The sequence below is a fragment of the Sinocyclocheilus grahami genome, unplaced genomic scaffold (assembly GCF_001515645.1).
Source record: "Sinocyclocheilus grahami isolate Dianchi unplaced genomic scaffold, SAMN03320097.WGS_v1.1 scaffold106.1, whole genome shotgun sequence".
Lineage (NCBI taxonomy): Eukaryota > Metazoa > Chordata > Actinopteri > Cypriniformes > Cyprinidae > Sinocyclocheilus > Sinocyclocheilus grahami.
The window spans coordinates 960065-981648 of record NW_015505285.1 but is presented as its reverse complement, the minus strand read 5'-3'; the positions used below and the strand labels follow the sequence as shown (position 1 = coordinate 981648).

Below are 21584 nucleotides of genomic sequence, written 5' to 3'. Positions count from 1 at the left end.
TTTAAAATAAATGATGTAGGCCTAAAATAAAACAAAACAAGCCTTGAAGCTAAAACAACTAACAATCTAAACTTCTTTCTTTTTTTGTTAATTTCAAAACGTATGGATACATTTGGTTCATTTTAATTAGAATTATTGGAGTTACTTATTTTAATCTTTTAATATTGTTGTGAACAGTGGGCCTTGTAGTCAAAAAGGCAGAGAACTGCTGCTTTAAAGTAACAAGTGCATATAAATGAATAATAATGTAATTAATAAGCATAAGAAAATGTATCATGCACATAAATAAAAATAAGACATTTAACATGCACATTAAAGCTGAAGTGTCACCTTTTAATGGTAATATACTTTTTCCCAAGTGACAATTATAGATATTAAATTTTTAGACTGGTTTCTCTAAAAGTATAACAATTTGGACAAAACATTTCAGTTTGTTTAAGAAATCCGACCAGCCCAACACAGCAACAGTGACACAATGAATAGCAGGAGTTTAGGGCGGGGCCACCCGTTTGACTGACCAATGACAGAATGGGTGAGTGTTTGGAAAACAATCATTGTTTTAGCAGTTCTGTTTGGTGTCGCTAGTGGCACAGAAATCATACACTTTTTTTCGTGCACACACACACACACACACACACACACACACAGTATCATTTCACTACATCAATAGAAACTCTGCGTCTGGTCTCTCTCCCGTTTTTGTCCATTCCTTCTTTATTTCTAACTAACCATCTTTCTCTCTTGTTGAGTAAATGTCAACACTCTACCTAAATTCTTCATTTATTTTCTCTGCTGGAATTCTGTCATCCAATCTCTCGTTCGCTATTCTCTCTTCCAGCGTTGTTCTCTTGGGTGGAATCGGCATGTTCTTATTGGGGTCTCTTTCCTCCTCTCCTCTCTTGCCCTCTTTCTCTCTCGCCGCGTCTCTGAGGTGGTAGAACAGTAGGCCGTGTAGCAGCGCAGTAGGAACAGTTTGTGTTGAGATTTTTGAGCTGTAGCTCTTTTCTTCTTATGTTTTTCATTTTTCCTTATTTTCGTTCCCTTCATCATCTTTCCCTGGGAAAGCAGGCCTGAGGGAACAGATGGAAGGACATATTAAAGAAAAATGTTCACTTATTCATCTTACTAGGTTCACAACAGACCGTTCTGTGTTCTGTGCCTGATTATGAATGACAGAAAAACGATTTACCATGTATCTTATTTTTTAAAGGGATGGTTCACTCAAAAAAATTAAAAATAAATAAATAAATACATAAAATAAAATGGTCATCATTTACTCACTCAAACCTGTATGACTTTCTTTTTTTCTGTGGAACACTCACAAAGATATATATATATATATAAAAAGTCTCAGACTCAGGTTTTTTGTCCATATAGGTAAGTCAATGGGGTTCAAACAAAATGTCTTTTTGTGCTCCAAAGAAGAAAAAAATCATACATGAAACGATATGTGGGTGAGTAAAAGATGACAGAATTAAATTTTTTTGTGAACTATCCCTTTAAACATTTATGTTAATTCATGTCTTTAAACTCTAAAGCTAAAATGGTAAAATTACCTTTCTTTTTGTTGTCAGTTTACCTTTGTTAGTAAGCTAAGAGCACTAGAGTACTAGCTTAGCACAATGCTAACTATTTAAAACAGCTCTTTTGATTAGCTAGAACAACATATACTTTAAGGTCCCAGTGGACAGAATCAATTTTCATTACCTGCTAAATAAGTTGAACAGTTCCTGGCAGCATTCTGGCACAAACGCTGAAATAAAAAAAAAAAGTAGATGTAAGCTTTTTTTAGCTTACATCTCAAAGTTGTGTTTAAATGTATAGATTTTAAGAGGTGTTCACTACATGATACAAATGTGGACCATACGTTAATTTCCTCTGTAATACCATACCACTTTTTGGAAAGTCTGAGTCAGGCAGGAGTGTGCAAATGTCCACATGCATGTCCAAGGCTTTCATATGTTTTCAATCACATGAACATGATTATGTGTCTGACATATCACTGCTCCAGCCTGTGTTTCATTCCCACCTATTTATCAAATATCAGGCCCTGGTAACCTGGTATCCATGACGACCCGATTGTCACGGTGATCGCATCTGTCCAATTAGTTGTGGTTCATTACTGAGGGATCTCCGCCACGGGACTGAAACAGACCTGATTAGAGCTGCGAAAGGAGGGCCAGCACTCTTCTGTACAGGGGGGAGATGGGTAAGGGCTCTTAAAGCAGAGACCCCCAGGAGACTCACTCTGTCAGGGGCAAGAAGAGGTCAACAGGAGGTTCTCAGCTCAATCATAGGCTGTCATCATCTCTGAATGTCACTGCTGTAATCAGTGAAGGCAGCATCAAACCATCCTCACAGAACAGAGTCAGGAGAGCCATCTTGTAAATGAATACCCAGCATGCTGCCCCTAAACTTTGCCCTTTGACCCAGAATGTGGGTACACGAGCAAGAGAATTTTCAGTACACGTCATCAACGATGATTGATTTCATAAAACACCATTTAGTATATTTTTTAAGCCTTTTGGTTTACGGGGACACAGGAAGTGTCCTCATAAACCATGTTTATGTTGTTGTACTAATTTGTGTCCTCATAAACCATATATATGAGAACACACACACACACACACACACACACACAGGTTTGGAACAACTTGAAGATCAAGTCAAGTCAAGTCACCTTTATTTATATAGCGCTTTTAACAATACAGATTGTGTCAAAGCAGCTTTACAGCATCAAATAGGAAAATAGTGTGTCAGTAATGCAAAAGGACAATAGTAAACACTCAATTTTCAGTTAAAGGCAGTTCATCATTGAATTCAGTGATGTCATTGTCCAGCTCAGTTCAGTTTAAATAGTATCTGTGCAATCAAGTCAATGATATCGTCCCCAACTAGGGATGGGTATCGTTTACATTTGATCGATACTGATACCAAAACCGATACAGCTTATCGATACCGGTACTTATCAATAATGTTATCAATATTATTTGGTAGAAAAGATATGATGTGAAAAGTTATTGAAAATTTCAAGTTATTGTATTACTGCTGAACTTTAGCAACTGTATTAAAGTTCTTCAGTCAAGAGCAGTGAGTTATTTTTCACTTTGTGTTTTATTTTAGTAATATTAAAAGAATAGTTCACCCAAAAATGAAAACTGTGACATCATTTACTCACCCTCAAGATACCCCAGACCAGAATGTGTCTCCCTCCTCTGCTGAACACAAAAGATACCTAGCTAGGGTGAGCAAATGATGATAGAATTCAAAATTTGGGGTAGACTATCCCTTTAAAGGCTTAGTTCACCCAAAAATGAAAATTAGCCCATGAATTACTCACCCTCAAGGCATCCTAGGTGTATATGACTTTCTTCTTTCAGACGAATCCAGTCGGAGTTATATAAAAAATTGTCTTTGATCTTCCAAGCTGGTTAATGGCAGTCAGCGGGTGTTGCAGTTCATCAGTCCAAAAGACGTGAAATAAAGCGCATGTATCCATAATAAAAAAGTGCCTCACACGGCTCCGGGGGGTGAACAAAGTCCTCCTGTAGTGAATCGATGCGTTTTTGTAAGAAAAATAACCATATTTAAAACGAAATAACTAATTTAATATAGCTTGCACTCAATGTTGTACATGGAAGCAGTTCCAGGCGGATGAAGTGACGAACGTGGAAGCGCAGGAGAGAGATCAAAACAAAACAACGGTCATGAATTAGAAGTACAAAACTAGGATTTGTAAAGAAGAATGTCTGAGGATTTTCGATATAAGCCAAGAGGAGACTGGTTTTCCTTTGCTAAAGTAAGGAAACTTTGCTTCCTTTGATCCTGTAAACAAACGTTGGTTTTCACGAGACTCACTGGCACATGCGCAACGCCGACATCTTACGTCATCCTCCCGGAGCTGCTTCCGTGTACAACTGTTGGCGCAAGCTAGATTAAAGTGATTATTATGTTTTGAATATGGATATTTTTCTTACAAAAACGCATCGATTCGCTACAGGAGGCCTTTGTTCACCCCCCGGAGCCGTGTGAGGCACCTTTTTAGTATGGATACATGCACTTTATTTCACGTCTTTTGGACTGATGAACTGCAACACCCGCTGACTGCCGTTAAACAGCTTGGAAGATCAAATTCAGTTTTTAATATAACGCCGATTGTATTTATCTGAAAGAAAGTCATGTACACCTAGGATGGCTTGAGGGTGAGTAAATAATGGACTCATTTTAATTTTTGGGTGAACTATCCCTTAAACACTGACCTTGTTACTGTTCCTTTTATCTTCAATCTACATGTTAAAATATTTCTTGTAAATATACATTTCCAGGGTATAATCCAGGATTTACATTTATTAGAATGGACAACAAAAACTGAAAAATCTATGAAAAAAGTATAAACAGAATGAGATGAAAACCACCATCATGTTCGTGATAAATTCGTGACCAATCAATGTCTGCTTTGCAAAATCAATATTGATAGTTCTCAAATTTACACTCATCACCACTCTGTATGTGAGGGTGTGTTTCAGCTCCCTGTGGTAGAGCTTCAGTAAAAACAATAATAAGGTCTTAAACAAAGGCTCTACTGTAACAGAGTGAAACCTGCTCCTCTGCTCTCTCCAAACCGCTGCCATGCTGTCCATCAAATCCCTGAGTTTATCTAAAGTAAACCCTAACACTTTCACTGTTTTATGTCCTTCTCCCCCTTACACTTAATTCTATGTTAATGTCTTTTCGAACCCTAAATAAAGGAAGATTTTTCACTGGGTTAAGCAACATTTCATGTTTTTATTTTTATTTTTTGCACTTTTTTGCACTTTTAGTAGGTTAATACCAGAATTACCGAAATATATAATGTAAAACAGTATCAATATTAGAATGCTACAGAAAGTTATTCAGCAACTTTTTTAGTTAAATTACCTCATTAAATATTCATGCGCTATGTAAAGTCACAGAAGCTTTCACATGCTGTTTAGTTTCATCATCTAAAACTGGACCTGACAGTCCATGTTTAATTAATAACCCACAACAAAGTGAGCAGTGGGAAACATATAATGATAATAGGAAAAATTTATAAATATCTTCATATTTACTTGCTATTATTCTATCTCGTTCACTGAATCGCTGGCCGTCTCAGTGATCCGCCGTAAAACAGTGATTCTGTCCTAATTCCCTTGCATATTAATGGTGGAGTTCCCTTTAAAATCTTAAATGATTCCCTTTGAGCTAAATTATTATCACTGTTTCCCTTACACGTGTACAACTGTTGGCGCAAGCTAGATTAAAGTGATTATTATGTTTTGAATATGGATATTTTTCTTACAAAAACGCATCGATTCGCTACAGGAGGCCTTTGTTCACCCCCCGGAGCCGTGTGAGGCACCTTTTTATTATGGATACATGCACTTTATTACACGTCTTTTGGACTGATGAACTGCAACACCCGCTGACTGCCGTTAAACAGCTTGGAAGATCAAATTCAGTTTTTAATATAACGCCGATTGTATTTATCTGAAAGAAGGAAGTCATGTACACCTAGGATGGCTTGAGGGTGAGTAAATAATGGACTCATTTTAATTTTTGGGTGAACTATCCCTTAAACACTGACCTTGTTACTGTTCCTTTTATCTTCAATCTACATGTTAAAATATTTCTTGTAAATATACATTTCCAGGGTATAATCCAGGGTTTACATTTATTAGAATGGACAACAAAAACTGAAAAATCTATGAAAAAAGTATAAACAGAATGAGATGAAAACCACCATCATGTTCGTGATAAATTTGTGACCAATCAATGTCTGCTTTGCAAAATCAATATTGATAGTTCTCAAATTTACACTCATCACCACTCTGTATGTGAGGGTGTGTTTCAGCTCCCTGTGGTAGAGCTTCAGTAAAAACAATAATAAGGTCTTAAACAAAGGCTCTACTGTAACAGAGTGAAACCTGCTCCTCTGCTCTCTCCAAACCGCTGCCATGCTGTCCATCAAATCCCTGAGTTTATCTAAAGTAAACCCTAACACTTTCACTGTTTTATGTCCTTCTCCCCCTTACACTTAATTCTACGTTAATGTCTTTTCGAACCCTAAATAAAGGAAGATTTTTCACTGGGTTAAGCAACATTTCATGTTTTTATTATTATTTTTTTGCACTTTTTTGCACTTTTAGTAGGTTAATACCAGAATTACCTAAATATATAATGTAAAACAGTATCAATATTAGAATGCTACAGAAAGTTATTCAGCAACTTTTTTAGTTAAATTACCTCATTAAATATTCATGCGCTATGTAAAGTCACAGAAGCTTTCACATGCTGTTTAGTTTCATCATCTAAAACTGGACCTGACAGTCCATGTTTAATTAATAACCCACAACTAAGTGAGCAGTGGGAAACATATAATGATAATAGGAAAAATTTATAAATATCTTCATATTTACTTGCTATTATTCTACGGTCTATACCTACAAAAATAATTCCAAATGAAGCCAAAGTGTTGTACTCGTGTATGTTTCTCACATTCCTGAATGAATCAGTTTTTGATTTGAATTGGTTTGACTGAATGATTCATTGACTAACTTATAAAGACCTGCAGAAAGACTGGTTAATAAAAACAGTAGCATTGTTAAATATTACATATGATTACAATTGATACAACTGTTTTGTCTTTTAGTATATTTTAATAATATAGCATATTTTAATAATTGTAATATTTATAGTATATTAAATAGCATTATAGTATATTTATATTATATAGTACCGGTATGTTTCTTATGAAGATCTGAGATGATCGAACACCTGAGAAGAGATGATGCCAACCCCTCAGAGGACCTCAGATGACAACAACCCTAAACCAACACTCAAAACTACCAAATGTTCCTATTAGTTATTGCTGTTATATTCCTATAAGTTATAGTCATTGCTGTTAATAGTCTTCACCGTTTGTTTGAATACATGTCATTGATTAAGTGGATGATTTTTTACTGTACATTTCTACCATAGGACCACCTTGACACAGTCACCACTGATAAACTACTCCTTGATGTAATGTAGAAACTTTAATTTTCTGTAAAGTTGCTCTGCATCATGAAAAGCGCTATATAAATAAAAGTGAATAGTATGTCATTTATAGCTTTATTGGCAAAGCTGAATTTTCAGCAGCCATAACCCAGGTGGAAAAAAAGTACACTTCCATAATGTATTTAAAGTGCTCTATTTTCGTGCACTAATTTTGTATTTAATATACAAAAATGTGCTTTTAACATACTATCTCTGTATTTAAAAATGTACTTAGTCACCACTTGTAGTACACTTGAACCCATCTTTCATACACTAGTACACTCAAGTGTACTACAAGTGGTGACTAAGTACATTTTTAAATACAGAGATAGTATGTTAAAAGCTCATTTTTGTTCATATTCATGGTGTCCCAAAATAGCACAGTTGAGTACACTTAGATGATCTTAAGTTTATCTTAAGTCTTTTTTAGTATATTAAGTACAAAATTAGTGCGTGAAAATAGAGCACTTTAAGTATATTATGGAAGTGTACTTTTTTTCACCTGGGAACTCCAGTCTTCAGTGTCACATTATCCTTCAGAAAAAATTATAATATGCTGATTTGGTGCTCAAGTAATTTTTCCTATTATTATCAGTGTTGAAAGCAGTGTTGCTTGCTTTTTTGTGGAAACTAATATATTTTTTCAAGATTCTCTTATGAATAGAAAGTTCAAAAGAACAGCACTTATTTAAATTATAATTTTTTTTGTAACATTATAAATGTCTTTAACTCTCTTGATTTCTATTTAATGCATCCTTGCTGATAAATGTATGTATGTAAATGTATGCATGTAGTGTGAGCGCAGGTTTCTCTGCATCTACTGGAAGTTTTTTTTTTACAAACTGATGCCCAGTGTGTGCGTTTACTTTTTTTTCCTGATAACCATTTGAAGATGAGTGATGAGCTTTCCCACACTGCAGTGGTTTATCAGAAACTTCAGCCAACTGGGTCCTTGTTCTCCTGTATGTGGGTGGGTGGTTGTGGGTCTCTAGCCAAATCAGACTTCATTCCTCTCTCCGCTGCCCGTCATTTTTCTTTCTCACTCACTGGGGATTCTCGGCGTTGCCAAACCATCCTGCTGAGAAAACATCTCCAGTCCGTCTACATAAATACAAACAGAAAATAGTTTACATTATGATTTAGAAAGGTAACCAGATACAAGGACTTATCTTTCTGAAATGTTGCTCTGCTGATAACAGTTGGCATGCACATATCTCTTTGTCCATTGTAGGGTAATCAAGAAAATGTTTAGATATTCATACTGCTGAAGTTAACATATTTCAAAGCTGCAGCTAAAATAATCTAGTTTGAAGAACAGAGATAATGAAAGGCAGAATGCGGGGCGAGAGACGTTATAGAACTGGTGACGGCACCCTCGTTGATCTGTCCAATTAGACGGCTAAATTGTTCCCACATTGAGACTGAAATGCAAATGGTCTGCCTTTCAGGGACAGAGCTAATGAGCTTCGCTGGGTTAACCACAGTGTTACAGCTGAGGCGGCAGCTATTACTGTACAGCTCTCTCTAATCTGACCCATTAACTCTGTGTACACACAAATCAGTGTGAGTGTGCAAGGAGCCATGGACTATAATGACCTAATGAGAGAATGTGTGTGTGTGTGTGTGTGTGTGTGAAGTGGCCAGGGGACACTGATTTGACTGTGGGTTGGCAAGCGGCAACGTACACCTCGAAAACTGCTCCAAACAATCAACAACAAAATCTCCTTGACTTGATCGACCACAAAAAATTCTCCAAAACAGTAAAACTGGAAAACAGAGAAAAAGAGACTGAAGGAGAGAGAAAGAGCTCCAAATATGGCACAAAGTTGTCCAGAACTGCTCTCAGCACTGTTTGCTGACAGACACAGGTGAGACCTATAATGATACATGTGTGAACCAGTGTAAAAACAAGAGCTGTGTCTAAAATCACCGCTATGCTCTCATTCACTATTTCTTACATGAATGAATATTTACAGCGAATTTGGACACTGAGTGCACGAGAGGGCTGTGGATAATAATATGTGGGAATTTATTTGGTCACAGTACATGTATATCGGTCAACTGCAGTGCATTTTGGGATTAAATGAATGCACTCCACAGTGGTTTCGGACACCATTACAAATGGCTGTCCCATCAAATACTGCAGTATATAAGGGTATGGGGGTGAGTTTGGACAGCCTGGTCTGATGGCTGGGTTTAGGAGAGTTTTGGGAGGTTTTAGTTGAACCATTTAGTGAGGACTTTATTTTATTCACAAGTTGTTGATTGGATGGGGGCAGTTTTGAACGTGAGCATGCAGTCAATTGTAACAAAAGAGTGGGGTTTATGCAGACTAAAAATGAAAACCCTGGCACCAAAAGACAGAGTTATTACATTTTAAGAAAAAATGACAAGTTCAAAATAAGAAAGAAAAAAGATCAATAAGATGCATTTAGGAAATAGATAGGCATAATTCCCATTTCGTGCCGACTTAAGAGACATAAATGAACTACTACTGGAGCTCTTACCTTACTTGGTAAAGTCTTGCCACCATTCCTATGTTAGATTTGCCTATTTTGAAGGCAGTTCTGCTCATTCAGTGAATGACATGCTACTTCAGAAATGCAGAATGCTTTTTTCACTACTTGTGGAGGAAAAATCAGATCAGTCTAATCACAGAGTGATTGCGCTCTTGGCCCTGATTTCTTTCACACTTAATACAGCCACCTTTACTCAGTCACCCCTTGAAAACGACTCTGTGCACGTAACCTGATGAGTTATTCTACGCTCGCCCGCCACTGGGCAGCTCTGCAGATTTGTAGCTTTTGGTTGTGCTCCAAACAGACAGGGAGTGATAACGCAGCCGCAACAATCCTCTGTTTATTTCTAGTGAAAACACAGAGAAGTGGGGGTCAGTGGAATGTGGACCAGTGTCCGAGCTCGCACCAGTAAAGCAAACATGCTCCAGATTTTACCGCCAACATACTTGCAGGCCGGGGCTGATGTTTTTCTTTGCCCCTTAACCAAGCAGCAAATCAGTCCATAGCTACTGCTAGCAGCTGCAATCTGCGGTTGCTTATCAGCCAGTGTGATCAGGCCGTCTGGAGCTCCAAGGTTCCTCCACGTTCTTAAATGAGGTTTACGGTGGTCTTAATTATTGGTACAATAATTGCAACTATTGCAAGGCTGACCTCATGTGACCATGTGCTAATTGCATCTGGTTGGTTAGTGTGTTTCTTATCTTAGTCAATTAACAAGTTTTACATAGTTTTGACATAGTTTATTATATGGTGTGCATCTGCTACGTAACATTTTTTTTTACATACACATTTAACCAAGACACTTTAATGTTCACCCATTTGAAACACGCATCAATGACATAGTGAAAAAAGGAAATTGGAAATGGAAAAATCTTTTAAAAATTTAGTTGTATTAGTCTAAATCTCAATCACAATTTTCATATACAGTATTCGTATACATCTGTATGTATCCGAGTGTGACTTTCAAAAAAAAAAATGTATATGTATTTTTAACAATCAATTTATTTTATTTTTTTTACAAATATTTAGAATTATTTATTACTAAATGTAATTTAAATGAAAAACAACAGAATTTTACAACATCATATAACGGTCAAATATTTCCTGATACTTTAAAAGACTTCTGACCTTGACACAGTAATGAGGGTCCGCAGATCCTCTCGATGATGTCACTTCCTTTTTTCTGCATTTGACTAAACCAAAGCTTTGATAAGTTTTTTAAATATAAATAAGCAGTAAAACAATCTAATTTAGTAAATAACAATACAGATAATATCAAAGTACTTAATTTCTTTCTTTTAATTAGACATTTTCTTTATTAAATTACCAGGATGAATGAATTACCCAGACACATTTTTTTTTTTACTTTACACCATCCGCCCAAAAATAGCTAAATGAATTTTAATTCAGAAATTAATAACATGCTCTTTATAGAAGTGGTGAATTCAAATCATTACATATGTAATCATTACATATGTTAATTGCATTTTTTATCTATTTAATCCATTGACTGCCAACTGAACAAATGACTGTCATGTCACTGACCAAGACAAGACATGTAGAAACAAAGCTGTGGTTAAATGCTACAATAACTGTCACACTGCCAGAAATGGGCCTAACTTCTGATATCACTCTTGAAAAATCTCTAATAATAATAAAAATGTAAATTATGCTCCTTCATGGTGCCAAACAAATAATTAAAAGCTGTAAATTTGAGATGGAGTCTCATGTAGCGGCTGCAGGACTTTTGGGACTTCATATCCTGTAGTGAAATACAGTAACATTAACATACATGTTAACACAGTTTACAAGGCAATAACCTCCCTCAGGGGAACCAGTGACCCTGCCCACAGACTAAATCTATTAAAGCTCAGGAACAAACTGCTTTTGAACACAGCACCCACTCGTAAACCAGACCGCAGTCCTTAGGTTCTGACTAGAGGTTATGATTTTGCCATTTTAGCCTGCTACAACTATGCATGACCTTTCCTCCCTCGGCATACTTACTGCTAACATGAGAGCCTTCACAATACCTTCTGCTCTGTTTAGCTTCAAAATTTATACAAACTTCTTGGAACTTCTCCTGATGTAACCCAAAAAATATTTGTGAGAGGATCACGTATCACGGGTCTATCTCAAATAAGACTCGATTTCTTTTGGCTTCAGACCTGCGTTGAGGGTTTATTTGGGTGAAGGTGCAGAGAACGAGCGACCAGAGAATTGAAACCATGTTCACACATGGACAATGAACTTGAGGTGGGAGCCATGGGGAAACTCAAGGACTTAGCTGAGAGTCTTCACATTTTGTGTGAGACTGCAAAAATAGCCACAAACAAATAAAAAAAAAAGTGTCTGAATGCAACTGATTCAGACAGCTGATAATTCAGGCCTTATGGTGGATGTGGAGACGATTAGACACAGTGGAAATTACGAGCGTATAGAAAGATTCAGCCTTTGTCATCATTCCCTGTGTGGCCGGGACAACACAGCTAGGTAACCAAATAAAACAACAGCATGTTCAAGACCTGCATTATGTCAGATGGAAAGTGACTGACCCTCCCATAGCCCTTAACTGAAATTAAATCTTTCATTAGCAGAGCCTGGGTGCCAGAACCTGCCTCATTCTCACACAGGAGGGCAAGTCTTTGTGGTCACACAGGGAAATGCCTTTCCAATGTCTCAAATCCCCTGCATGCCATGAGCCAAACCCAAACCACAGCAGTGAGAAGGGAGCGCTGTCTGGCGAAATCAAGCGGCTTCATGTGCCAAAAGCTGCCATTACGCTCAGCTACTGTCGGCAAAGGCGAGACCTCGTCAAGATCGTGTGGGCGGAAAACGAAGTGCACCAAAATCACATGAAGTTTAGTACATCGCCTACACATACAGTACACACCAGTGCCTGTGTAATGTCGGACCAGATTTAGGTCTCGCTGTTTTAATGTCCCCGGACATAAAGGGCCAGTGCAAGTAGAGTTCTGTGAAGGCACTTAACATCTGCATTGCCTCTAATTCCAAAAAGCCAAAAGGGAGGGGCGAAGCAATTCTGTTCCTCGCGTCAAGCCAAAACCATCATCATTGGGCAGATTTTAGTGGAGTCAGAGCCACAGAAACAGGGAAGTTCTTATCCTAAAGGTCAAAGGTGACCTGCTCAAGTCAATTTTAATTTGCAGTGCATTTGTGGTGTTTTGAAATTGGTTTCTATAGCGTCACCTCCTCTAACCTCAAGTCAAACCTCTGAAAATCAAGCGATGCGAATGCTGTAGGCAACTTTCATCTGCAATAATCTGTGATGGTGTTGAGCCGCTCTACTTATATGCTGCGAATTACACTGCAGATCCAAATATGGAGATTTAGTACATCTGTTTGGCTTGTTCATCTCCTAAAACAAGAAAGTAACATTTACTGCCCAACATCAGCCTTCTTGTCTCAAGGCAGGGAATTTTATGTCTCCTGACTGGGTCAATTACTTTGGGATTTATTAATTCGGTCGAGGAACTGGATTCCACACAGCCAAGGTGTCAGTATCAAACTCAACAGTTGTGTTAGCAAGACCTAGGCTATGTTTCCCTTCAGGTCCTGGCTTTAGACTTGGGAAGCATCACAACTCTTGTTTCTCAAAGTCGAAATCTATTACCTGTTCCAGCAACACCTGTTCTGCAGTCCTCCTCTTGTCTTTTTCATCCCTTTGTTTTTTTCTCCGCCCCCTCCTGCAACAGGTCCTTGTAAACAAAGTGCTGAAATCTCTCAGGGGGTTGAGTATTTTTACAAGCCAGCACATTGTGATGAATATATCAAAGCTCTACTGGAGGCTGCGCAGGCTTTTATGGGCTAATAAATTAGCTCGGGCCCTGCTGGGGAACACACTGCTGCCCAAGGCCTAACCACAGAGGAGACCTGGCACAATATGATAAGCTAAGGGGAAGCAGAATAGCGGTTAACCAGGCCAGGCAGGTAATGGTTTTTTCTTGTACAGGTGGTCTAAGGGCTGTTTGGTCTTATTTAAAGCAGGCAACCCACAGAAAATGCAAGACGTCATCGACACAAAAGACCAACAGACATTTAAACATTGCATGGTTTTAACTGTAATGGCCAAACTGACCATTACAGTTTTTTTTTGTTGTTGAAGAATATCAATGACTCCTCTACCACACAGTTTTTTAAAAATCACTTCTTGCAGTTTAACTGTTCCAGCGGCATATGGGCAGTAAATCTCATTCACACTGATAATAAGCACTGTTTTAGAAAATTGTACATGTGTGCCCAAGCAGTGGTTGTGTAGAATCTCATTTAAAGTGTGCACAGAACAGAGCATACTCAACTGATGAAACACCAGCTCATTTGGCCGACAGATGTTTGTAGGTTTCTCCCTCACATAAACTAACGCAAACAAAGCCGAACAATTAAACACGATGTACTTTCTGTTGGTCTGAAAATGGGTCAGCACTTCTCTAAACAAAACAAAAAAAATCTTCCCCTTTAAAATGTGGTATGTGTGTTCTGCATCAGACAGAAAATAACACGGCTATGCCCTAATTAACATCTTCTGACATCAGCTGTCTTTGGTCATTTTTTGTTTGCATTCCCCAGCTGTTGTTTTTATGGATATACATAGTGACTTATAAACTTTGCATATGGAGTGGCATCATACAGAGCTGAGCAGGATCAGCTTTAACAATGCGGAGTCTTTTTGACTACAGGTGTTTATCTCAGAGTGGATTCAACAGGATTGTTTCCTTGATACTTAGCATAAACAAATAGAGCCATATTAGAAAATGACTCACTGCAAATCCCCAAGGACAGAATTTTTTGTTTTTTGCTCTGAAAGAAATTGGGATGGTTTTCATTCTAGGTAAAAGAGATGCTGTTTTAGGGCCAGTTCACACAGAGCTGGTTTTTGCCTTCCGCTTATGCTTTTAATAGTTTTTGTTTGTAACTTGTAATGAAAACCAGCTAGTAAGAGTTGTGTAGGTATTCGCAAAACTTAAACAAATGCAAACGCATTGAAATTTTCTTTCCATCTTATGTTTTTCCATCACTTAGTGTCTCTAAGAGATGCAAAAAATGTAGCAAGATGTAGCTTAACGGTCACAACCCTGTATGTGTCGTCTTCGACTCATATTTTTGAACACAAGAGCTTCTGTTTGAATGTCCCCTTGGTTGCCATATTGGGCAGCTAGAAAACATTTTTTACAATTGATTGACGTTAATGCAAATGTAGGTATCAACCATCATCAAATACGTAGGTAAATCATACCTCCGTTTTAGACTGTCTGGTTCACAGCTCACACCTTTTAAATTATTGTAGAATCGCATCATTCGCTAATAGCCTGATGTCCTGTGTAGACTGGCTAGGGGGAGGCCAGAGATTTTAATTCTTAAATAAAAATACTCAATGGAAAAAAGCAATGTTTGCTTTTCAGTCAGCAGGTGCAGGGGTATAAAATACCTCCTGTTAAACAACAGCAGTGAGACTGAAGTTTCCATTGTAACTGGCTATTATTAGCCACGAATCTCTGCTTAATGCACACACACACACGCACACACACACACATACTTGCATATGTGGTTTATGGGGACTCTCCATAGGCGTAATGGTTTTTATACTGTACAAACTGTATTTTCTATCGCCCTACACCTAAACCTACCCCTTACAGGAAACTACTGGCAATTTTTGAATTTCATAAAACACAATTTTCTATGTTTTTTAAGCCTTTTGTTTTATGGGGACACAGGAAGTGTCCTCATAAACCATGTTTACATTGTAGTACCCATGACATTATACACATTTGTGTCCTCATAAACCATATATACCAGTACACACACACGGACACACACACACACACACGGACACACACACACACACACACACACGGACACACACACACGGACACACACACGCCTCTATCTAATGGAATCCACCTTTAATCAACTGCAGATGCACATCATATTAAACTCCACACACCATACTCTGACTCATAGGCTGTTTAGTGCTGTTAATACCAATCATGTATATCTTCCACCTCGGGGCCGTGCCGGAGTGTTGCCCGGCTCCCTAAATCACCCGTCCAATACCAGAACCATCGGTCCTGGTGCCAACTCTCCTCCTGCTAGAACAGATCAACACAGGCGCACCTGGTTCTCCTGAAGAGCCACAGAAGGTGTTAAAACTGCAGGAGTCTTTGTCTGCAAGATGAAAAAAAGAGTGGGATGGAAGAATCATTTAAAAGAGCAAGAAAGACAACCACATTAATGAACAGGTGCAAACTGAAAATTAAAGCGAGGTGTGCTGTTCCCCTTGTAAAGAGGTTTTATAGTCAGGTATCTGCTGCATATGTCCCAGCTTCAGATATGGGAGAAGTGTAGCATATTTTCCAGTGTCTGTAACTCAGTGGTTTCATATGCTGTGTCTCTTAAACTTTGATATAATATTATCATATTTGTCAACTACAAGTATTTTTTCCTTTAAATGTGTAAAATCTACCTCACAACAAGGATGAGTTGTAACCCTAACAGAAACAGGAACGTATTAAATTTTGTCAAAATGGGAAAAAAAGTTAGATTTATTTATTTATTAAAGTAATACTTTTATTTGTGCATTAAATTAATAATTTATCATGTTAAATAGATTTCAATTTTTTTTAAACTGTCTGTTCATCAAAGAATCCTGGAAAAAAACGTATCATGGTTTCAACAAAAATATTAAGCAGCACAACAAAATTACATTTTAAAATATATAAAAATAGAAAACAGTTATTTAAAATAAATAAAACAATTTCAAACATTTTTGAAATTCTTACTGACTCTAAACATTTAAACAGTACTATACAGGAAACTTTTAAATAAAAAAAACATAAAAAGAATTGTTAAGAAACAGAACAAAAGCTAAAAAATTTCGTCATTTCATTATTATATTGTTTTTTGTAGATGAATATGAAAAACATGTTTGATTACATATCAAATTAAACAAAAATAACCTCCTGTTTAAGATGATTCCAGACATGTCATTTAGCATCCATTTACACGATCACAAATCAAATTATAAGCCTTACCTCAAAATTCCCCACAGGAGACTGGGCTCTTGCATGGTAGTGATTTCACACCTGTAGCTCATTTCTAATGGGTTTAACTAATGGGGTTACAATTCGCCATGTGTTACAACACTCATTCTTCACTACCAGTGCTGAGTGCAGTAAGGGAAGGAAGAATCAGCCACAGAGCTGAAGATGATCTCTCTTAGGCCTCATCTGCCACTGTTTTCCTTTCTGCAGTCTAATCAGGAATTTGAGAAAAATGCTGCGAGGATGTTAATTAGATAAGCACACTGGTCCTGACACACTGGATTTCTATTCCACTGTAGAGAAGCTAGAGGTGTTTCCACAGGGTCATATACACTCAAATCAAAACATATGTTTTCACCAAATAAGATATATTCAACATGCAACACTATACCCAGTCAATCAACAATATACTATTTCCTTTCCGCAAAGAATTCAATCTCCGTTTACAATTGATTTTTTGTGAAAAACCTCAGGTACTAATGCAAAACTCAGAACTGCATTTATGATGGGAAATGCTTTTGCTGGAAATAAAATAATAAATGAGGTTTACTGTGAAAAGATGACTAGGGGTCTACCTGTGTCACCACCCGCTGAGAGCCCATGCAGAGAAGGAGCAGGGACCCCATTCTAAATCCACTCTTTTTCTCTCTCTCTCCAACTCTGCTTGTGGAAAATGGACCATTCGTCACGCTCATTGCTGCATTTGGAAATAACAGGGTATTTTCCCTCTCGTTGCTACTGTTGGATGAAATCTTTTGGGCATGTTGAACATTGGCTGCACCCCATGGGTGTTTGGATTTTTTATGCCTACTTAAATTCTGGAGACTTGCTGAATTTTCTTCTCTGAGCCAAATGAATATTTTATTAAATAAATAAAAAATTATTGTTTTAAAGACTGTTTTAAAAAATGTTCAATATATTTACATATTTAGCTATATTTCTTCTCTTTTACAAATAACTGTTTTAATGAAATATGTTTTAATAAACATTAAATATATTTACTTTTTTTAACAAATGACTGTTTTAACGATACACTCACATTAATTTAATTGATACATTAATTATTATTGTATGTAAGATAAAAGGATTTTACAGAAATCATTTACAGAGCAGTCAAAGTCATAGCAGCAAAAAAATACCACCCATATCAAATAACTACCCCATCAAACGACTGACATGCATGCAAAGCTCTGGCGGGGTTACAAATCAGCTGTCATTCAATCCGAGCGATTTGGAATTCCAACCGAATCCGCTAAGTATGTTTTGGAAAAGATGACAATCTGTCACACGACATCAGATGAATTAAAACTTGACTGAAGCTTTTGACTAACTCTGAACAGATACCAACTGACCAGCTGGCATGAGTGATTTACCACAGTCTCTCAGTCTGATTTGGACATGTGTATCAAATCAAGACATTTAATACCTCAAACTGCTATTGATCACTGGGCAACTTGAGTAGAATAACTTGGCCTGCTGCTTTCTCCTGATTTAATATTGTATGAAGCTGTAGACTGTAATTAATGCCAGGCTGGGATGAGATGGCACTGCAGGACAGAAGAAGATAAAGAGATGTTTAATCAGGACTCATCCGAAGCACCTTAAATGCCATCTCACACCCACTTCACATCTGAACATCTAATCTTGATCTAAATCTTCTGGATTAAAGATTGATTTTCAACCACTAGGGGGCGCTAGGATATTGCTCAGGCCTCAGAAGAACATCCATATGCCCATCACTACACATGACACATTCATTTCCACTAAAACCTCTGAGAGGCAGACAGGGGGAGTGAGGGAGATGTCTTAGAGAGCCATAAATGCAACACTGCGCGCAAAAATGCAAAACACCTGCAAGCAACATGCTTAACGCTGCGACCTGCCAGGATGTGATCAAACATGGCAGACCATGAGCTAACTGTAAGATGTAAGAGGCGAGTGAAAGCGCCCTCGCCCCTCCTCACTCTCTTTTTACAAGGGCAGAAATGAGGGGTGTCCAAAAACATTAAACCGGCAGAAATACTTTCACAGCAAGCAGGTTATTTATATGTCTGATGTGATGTCATGAATGAGCATCACTCTCTTTCTCTCAGTTTATACTGTAATCTGTTTCCCAGAGGATTCGAGCTGCACGCCAGCGATGTTTAAAAGTAGCACTCAAAACTGCTCCAGATGAAGGATAGTAATAATAATCACATGCTATTTTGGAAATAACAAGCATAAATAAATTCAATTCCTTCCAAAAGCCTCTGAAGGATGTTGAATTCATATTTCTTCTGTCTCACCTCAAGAAACCCTCCCATTTTTGTGACTTCAATGCAAGAAAGAGAGAACGAAAGAAAGAAAGAGAGCTCGTAACTCACTGAGAGAGACGAAGAGATTACTCTAACATGTGTCTTCCCTTCATCTCTCCATTCCTCAGAATACTGCTGTTTCCCATCCAAGCACAGCTGCACACATTTACAGTTATAGAGAGAGAGAGATGGGGAAGTACCACACTCGTTTAGTGATCCACTCTTTCCTCTCTCTTGTGCCGTCTCTGCCGAGGGACTTCCCAAAAGAATTTTTAGGAGAAGTGGGACACATGATGGCCAACAGAGTAGAGGAAAATGTCTAACTTGCTTGTGATTTACTTGTTCTGTTCGTGTTGAAAATGATCCTTCACATACAAACTGAGCACATATGATGGCATCTGATCTGTATATATGCGTGTGTTACTAAACCATTCCATCTCCACGCAGCTGTAGCCAATAGACACTTTTCAAAGAGACTTTTGTTTTACATATCTGCTTTTCTTTTAACTATGGCGTTTTAAAGGAACAGTTCACCCTGCCCCACCCCCTCACCCCCGAAAAAAGCGTCATTCCAAACCAGTATGGCTTTCTTTCTTCCGTGGAGCACAAAAGGATAAATGATGGTCACCTTTTTTTCCATGTAACTACAATAAAATTGGACTTTCAAGCTTAAAAAGGACACAAAACACATGAAAGTAACATTTTGAAGCTATATGATTGTTTTGCACGTGACAGATTGAAAATCTTGACATCCATCTTGACACATTCATTAGAGTTCATGAAATGTCCAATGACAACGTATCTTTCTTTTGAATCAAATTTTAAAGGAATAGTTCACCAAGATGAAAATTCAGTCATCATTAATGACCCTTATGTTGTTCCGATCCTGTATGACTGACTTTCTTCTAACATTTTATTTTCTCCACACAAATCAAAAACAGCGGTCACCAAAATGTGGTGTGAAATCAGGTTTGGAACAACAACAGGGTGTGTAAATTATGATTTTCAATTTTGGCTAAACTAACACTTTAATTAATTATTTGACCCAGATCATATGAGAGGTTTTAATATTTGTTCACTTATCAGACTGATTTAACTCACAGATTCCATTATCCAGCCACAGTGATTCTTACTGGAGGTTATCAGTAAAACAACTTCTATTTTGATATGTTTCTCACACTGCAGAACACTTGGAATATAATGCACAAGCTGTATGGATTATTTTCATGTTACTTGTATACAATGGTGCTTTTTCATCCACTTATAAGCTTTATATGGCTTCAGTCAAGATTTGTGATTGCATAAGATTTTCTGGTAACACTTTACAATAAGGTTCATTAGTTAACATCAGTTAACTACTTTAGTTAACATGAACTAAGCATGCACAATACTTCTACAGCATTTATTAATCTTTGCTAATGTTAATTTCAACATTTACTAATGCATTATTAAAATCAAAAGTTGTTCTTGCTAACATTAGTTAATGCACTGTGAATTAACATGAACTAACAATGAACGACTGTATTTTCATTAACTAACATTAACAAAGATTATTAAATACTGTAATAAATGTATTGTTTATTACGTTAATACATTAACTAACATCAACTAATGGAACCTTATTGTAAAGTGTTACCGATTTTCTTTAGAATTTCTCCTTTGGGGTTCCACACATGAAAAGAGTCATATTGGTTTGGAAGGACAGCACAACTTTGTTATTTCTGTTTGTCGCTTTCTCGCCATAACAACCCTAATACCAAGAGCATCAGCGTGTCACATTTCGGCCTTGAAACTGAAGGTGAGATCATGGCAGAGTCTGTGTTGTGTGTTGATTACAGTGACTCATGGCTGTCCTCTGAACCCCTGCAGTGATTCTTGTCTGTGTGACAGCACTGTATTGGTCTTCTCTGCAGAGAGGAGCATGAGATCATGCTTGTTTTTAAAGGAACGTACCAGTATGATAAAAGAGGTTATGAGAACTCCATTTGAATGGTTTCTGGTTGGTATGACACCTGTCTTTGTGTGTGTAACTACTGCTCTTCCCAAGACTTCAAGACTGCTACACATGCCTTGCAGAGACTCTTGTTAGTGTCAGCCACGCCAACCGAAGGTCCTGGATGTCTAATGCACAACAGACTCTTCAGCTATACTCATTCTCATTGTTTAGGGCTGTGAATTTTACTACACACTTTCATGTTTGCTGCACATCTGAATCCGCGATTTTCTATCAAAAAATTAAAAAATCATCTACAAGCCCAGTGCTTAAAAACATAGTTGACCTTTAACTAAATGAAATTTAATTTACTCCCTTGCATGTCATTCCAAACCTGGTTTTCCTCCTTGTGTGGAACACAAAAGGAGAAGTTTAGTATGTTTCCACAGCTGTGAAAGTGAATGGTGATCAGGCAGAGGCAAGCTCCAGAAATGTCAAAAAAGCACCATAAAAGCAGAACAGTGTTGCTATTGTTAACTAAACCTATTGAAAAATTGAAATAAAGCTGAAATAAAGTAAATATTTAATGTAAAACTTAAACAACTTTAAACAGAATTTAAGAAAATTAAATGTTGCCTTAGCAACTAATTGAAAACAAGTTTACTAAAACTAAGATTAAAAGAAAAATAATAATAAAAAAATTATAAAAATGACAAAAGCACAT

The 21584-nt window shown here is 37.3% G+C and overlaps 1 long non-coding RNA gene across 1 annotated transcript; it reads right to left on the bottom strand.

Moving 5' to 3' along the window:
• Positions 1 to 1510: 1510 nt before the first annotated feature.
• Positions 1511 to 20439, bottom strand: LOC107588720 (uncharacterized). Its single transcript, XR_001609615.1, has 3 exons — positions 20428 to 20439; positions 2152 to 2155; positions 1511 to 1579 (listed from the first exon to the last, which is right to left on the bottom strand). It is a non-coding gene; the product is annotated as an uncharacterized lncRNA (long non-coding RNA).
• Positions 20440 to 21584: the final 1145 nt, after the last annotated feature.